At 39.9% G+C, this 5,374-nt stretch overlaps 1 long non-coding RNA gene across 1 annotated transcript in view; it reads left to right on the forward strand.

Annotated features, from left to right (window-relative positions):
- Positions 1-3,607: 3,607 nt before the first annotated feature.
- Positions 3,608-5,374, forward strand: part of LOC106299794 — a 6,568-nt gene continuing 4,801 nt past the window's right edge. Inside the window, exons 1-2 of the long non-coding RNA XR_001261880.1 lie at positions 3,608-3,730; positions 4,372-4,505. This is a non-coding gene — a long non-coding RNA (uncharacterized LOC106299794). The remainder of the gene's footprint in view (positions 3,731-4,371; positions 4,506-5,374) is intronic.

Consider the following 5,374-nt stretch of genomic DNA (forward strand, 5'->3'; position numbering starts at 1 on the left):
TGGACGAGCCATTTCAGATAATGTCTTGATCACACATGAAATTTTTCACTACTTACGGATTTCGGGAGCCAAGAAACGGTGCTCGATGGCTGTCAAAACAGACATGAGTAAGGCCTACGATCGGATTGAGTGGCCGTTTCTCCAGGAAGTTCTCCGTTGCTTCGGCTTTGATCCTATATGGGTGGACTGAATTATGGAGTGTGTCAGTTCTGTATCATATTCCTTCCTCATAAATGGATCTCCCCGAGGTCGTGTGCTGCCTTCCCGAGGCATATGACAAGGCGACCCGCTCTCCCCTTACCTCTTCATACTTTGCACCGAGGTTCTCTCCGGCCTTTGTCGTCAAGCTCAAGAAAGAGGTTCACTACCTGGTCTGAAGGTGGCTCGCAACTCCCCGACAATCAACCATCTTTTGTTCGCTGATGACACTATGTTCTTTTGTTGGACTGATCACATGAGTTGTGCCACGCTTCAGAATATTCTTACTCGGTATGGAAACGCCTCAGGCCAGATGATTAACCTCCTGAATCTACCATTACCTTCTCTTCCAAAACTCCTTCCGAGGCGAGGAACCGGGTCAAGCTTCATCTCCATATTGACAAAGAAGGTGGTATTGGCAAGTATCTAGGTTTGCATGAACACTTCGGCCGCAGGAAACGAGATATTTTTGCCAGCATTGTCGATAGAATAAGGCAGAGATCACATAGTTGGACAACAAGCTTTCTCTCGGGAGCCGGGAAACAAGTTTTTCTCAAGGCGGTTTTGGCCGCGATGCCCACATATGCTATGTCCTGCTTCAAGATTCCGGTCTCACTATGTAAGCAAATCCAATCTGTCTTCACACGCTTCTGGTGGGATTCTAAACCAAACCTCAAGAAGATGAGCTGGATCTCTTGGGATCGGCTTACTCTCCCCAAGTCTGCGGGTGGTCTCGGCTTTAGGGAAATTGAGAAATTTAATGAAGCTCTCCTTGCTAAGCTAGCCTGGCGAATCCTCACTGACTCCAACTCTCTGTTATCTCGAACCTTATTGGGCAAGTATTGTCACACTTACTCCTTTATGGAGTGTTCTACACCGAATTCCGCCTCTCATGGCTGGAGAGGTATTCTAGCGGCCCGAGATGTTTTAAAAAAAGGAATGGGTTGGCTGGTGGGAAATGGGAAAGATATCAATATCTGGACGGAGCCTTGGTTGTCTTTAGATAAACCAACCAGACCCACTGGTCCCCCACCTCTCAACTCCATTAATCTTTGTGTTCAAGATTTGTTCTTACCAAACTCCACCTCGTGGAACATCTCAGCGATACGCCTGCTCTTACCTCACCATGAACAAGACATACTTAGTTTAAACCCGAGTTCTTTTGGAATATTGGATACCAGGGTGTGGCTCCCAGAGTGGTCGGGCGATTACTCCACTAAGACAGGGTATGCTCTCTCCAAATTAAATGCCACACCTCCTCGTGATCAGTCTTTCAACTGGAACCAATATGTGTGGAACGTGGCTACCTCTCCCAAGACTAAACATCTTCTCTGGAGAATTGGAAATAATTCTCTCTCAGTGGGATCAAACCTTCTTGCTCGTGGTATTATGGTGGAAGGGCCCTGCAAGCGATGCGGGGCACTGGAGACAGTCCTACATGTGCTCCTGAACTGTCCTTTTGCTTCAAGGGTATGTAACCTGCTCCCAGCGAATCTGAAACCATCACCTGATACCAGCACCACGATCTCCCTGCTCTTACAGAGCAGCAAAAAGACTACATGTCTACCTCCTACGGGTGTCAGCAACCCGATTCATCCATGGCTGTTCTGGTACTTATGGACCAGTCGCAACAAGCTCATGTTTGAGAATCTCTTACTTTCAGAAGAGGAGGTGGTGCTTAGATCTATCAAAGAAGCCAGAGCATGGCAAGAAGCGCAACTAAGAACTTGTTCCCCTACCAGCCGACCAAAACCTACTCGTAAGTCTTGCCCCATCTCATCAGTGACTCCTGGATTAGCCTGCTTTGTGGATGCAGCTTGGGATGTAAGGTCTGGTTTTGGTGGTATGGGATGGTTTTTCACTAACCGTGATACATGGTTTATCGCAAAAGATTCAACAAACCGTCGATATGTGGCCTCTGCTCTTGTTGCGGAGACACTCGCGGTTAAAGCTGCCCTTACTGCAGCCATCTCGTCTGGTTTCCGAGCTCTCACTATCTACTCGGACTCTAAGACCCTCGTTACTCTGCTTACTTCAGGTGGCAAGTGTGTCGAGGCTTGTTGCATGATATTCATATGTTATGTACCTTCCTTGAATCTATCTCCTTTTGCTTTGTTCCCTGTTCAGAAAACAATGAAGCTGATTCCTTAGCTAAGGCAGTTCTGTTTAATTTCTCTTGTTTGGCCTCTGAGGCTATGTAAGCCTTTTTATTTCGAATGAAGGTTTGTTCAAAAAAAAAAAAAAGTAAGGAAAAACACTGAAATCGTAGGAAAATAAATGTTCTGCCCGCTCCAAAATTTGCAGGCATAAAAGAGGTTGAAGGTGGGGACAATTTTGTCATTTCCATTTTATTAACCTTAAAATAAATAGAATCGAAATACACTGTATGACGCTCCAACTGAAGACTTGTGCGTTAATGAATGAGTAACTGGCCACTAGGCCACGATTAAACAATAAGTAACAAGGACTATATAATATATAACGCTTAAACTTATATGAAGTCATTGTAAGAACACATGAGGAGTATCTAAGCATTATGGAAGAAATTTTATGAAACTTTTATGAAAAAACTAGGAAAAATTTAGGTATTTGAAGAAAAAAAGGCTAATGGTAGATTTTTTAGTTTTTTTGTTAACAAATATTTACCATGAAACATTAGAGCTCTTGCAGTGTTCAGTATGTGGCGATGCTTCCTTTCGACCCGTCCGTTCTGCTGAGGAGTTCCAACTCATGAAGTCTGATGCACTATCCCATTGGAAGAAAAGAACCTCTTCACGGATGTGAACTCCGTCTCGTTGTCCGATCGTACTGTTTTCATATCTCGATCAATTGAACCGGGGTACATCAGGTAGACATTACGTTCTACATGCTGTAGATGTCTATGTAGTTAACTGAATCTATAATTTACGAGCTCGTAGACAGTAGATTATGTTTTCTGCAATCCGTAGATAAAAAAATAAAATTGTGTTTTACTAATATTTAGTCAACCAAAATATTTTTATATGATTTTTTCTTGTTTATGTACATTTTGAACATTTTTCCATATTTTGTAACTCTTAAAATAATTACCAAATCGTACCAAAAACAGATCTATGGTAAATGGACAATATAGCTGTTTTTTTTTCGTTTTAACAATATTTTCAAAAAATAAAGCTAATGGGCCCAACAAATGTGATGCTCTCATTTTTAGCCCAACGAAACCAGAAAAGGAAAGAAAAAGGGGTTTAAACAAAGACAGTGATAATTATAATCCGATGGGGCTTAAGTTTAGTCAATATTTCTGATTGGTTTAAAACGTCTTGTTTCTGATTAGTTGAATTTACAGGTGGCAAAAATAATTAAAAATATTTTAAAAAAGGAAATAGCACACCACTGTTAATAATTCAAAAAGGCTGCTAGTATAGATGAGAGAGAGGGGAGAACATTTTTTTTCCCAAATCAGAAAAAAAAAAATCTTTGAAGAACGCTCAACCTTCGTAGGTGTTTTCGACTCTTCCAAAATTTGCAGAGACGGATCCAATTCATTAACATAGTAAGTGTTTCGATCTCTCTCTCTCTGTAAATCATGAATTTCTTTGAGGATCTTCGATCGCAATTTTGTTTTAGGGTTTCGTTCTCTTTAGATTCCGATCCCGAGTGGTTTGGGGTTTCTCGCTCTATGTTAGGGTTTCGTGTGAATCTTCCTTATTCGATTGATTGTCTTGTTCCTTTATAGTTCGATTGACTGCCTTGTTCCTTTATAGTTCGATCGCAATTTTGAGTTAGGGTTTCGTTCTCTTTAGATTCCGTCCCGATTGATTTCGGGTTTCTCGCTCTATGTTAGGGTTTCTTGTGAATCTTTCTTGTTCGATTGATGTCTATAGTTCGATTGATCGTCTTGTTTTATACAGATTGCATCCTGATTTGTTTGGTTTTGGGTACTAAACTCTGTAAGAAAAATTTTTTGTTTTACTCTTTCCATTAGCTTTCTGTTTTCTCCTTCATGTACGAGTGTTGTTTGTTTAACCTCTCAAATTCTTATTCTTGAATTATTATGTCTCACAAGTCCTGTCGTTAGTTAGACAATGGTAAAGAGTTTATGCTATAGTTTCTAAGCTTGCTTCTTTATTCTTTTTGTAGTTATATTTTAGGGTTCATAATTTGTGGTTATGGTGTATCTTACTACTGTTTCAGTTACAGCTTCACACGAGAAGAAACGGTGTGACGAGAGGGAGATGGAAGAGCTGAAAGGCGAAACAACAACATACATGGGTTTTTTATAGCAGCAGAATGTTTTGCAGTGAGTCCGTGTGAAACATGTCATTAAGGTATATAACTTTTTCCATGCTCTACAGATTCCCATCATTTTGGAGATGATTTTAAATTCAACAGCAAGAATATTTCAAAAAGCCTTTTATTTTGTTTTTTTTTTTTCAAAACCCTAAGATCAATTGTTTCTGTTTTGTTTTGATGTTTTGGTTTTCCACTTCAAAACCACCGAAAAGATCTTAGACAGACACTAAGCTAATAGTGTTCTGTAAGATTCTTATTTGGGAACATTGTCCCTTTGCTGCACCTTAAGAAAACTTATTACCCACGGCTTAAAAAAAGTCTTTTAAGACAAGAAGAGGCTTTACTAACCCACGGCTTAAGAAGGATCTGTTTTTGATTATTTGGATGGAATGGATTACAACAACCAAATGGTTAAGAAAGTCTTTTAAGACAAAAGACTAAAATCAAAAACAGATTCTTATTTTTTTACTTACCCACGGCTTAAGAAAGATCTGTTTTTGATTATTATAACGACCAATGGTTAAGAAAGTCTTTAAGACAAGAGACTTGAGAAATCAAAAACAGATCCTTGTTTGACTTACACCCACGGCTTGATTGTCCCAAGGAAACTTATTACCCACGGCTTAAAAAAGTCTTTTAAGACGAGAAGAGACTTTACTAACCCACGGCCTAAGAAGGATCTGTTTTGATTATTATAACGACCAATGGTTAAGAAAGTCTTTAAGACAAAGAGACTTAATAAATCAAAAACAGATCCTTGTTTGACTTACACCCACGGCTTGATTGTCCCAAGGAAACTTATTACCCACGGCTTAAAAAAGTCTTTTAAGACGAGAAGAGACTTTACTAACCCACGGCCTAAGAAGGATCTGTTTTGATTATTATAACGACCAATGGTTAAGAA

This window comes from Brassica oleracea, chromosome C6 (assembly GCF_000695525.1).
Source record: "Brassica oleracea var. oleracea cultivar TO1000 chromosome C6, BOL, whole genome shotgun sequence".
Taxonomy (NCBI): domain Eukaryota; kingdom Viridiplantae; phylum Streptophyta; class Magnoliopsida; order Brassicales; family Brassicaceae; genus Brassica; species Brassica oleracea.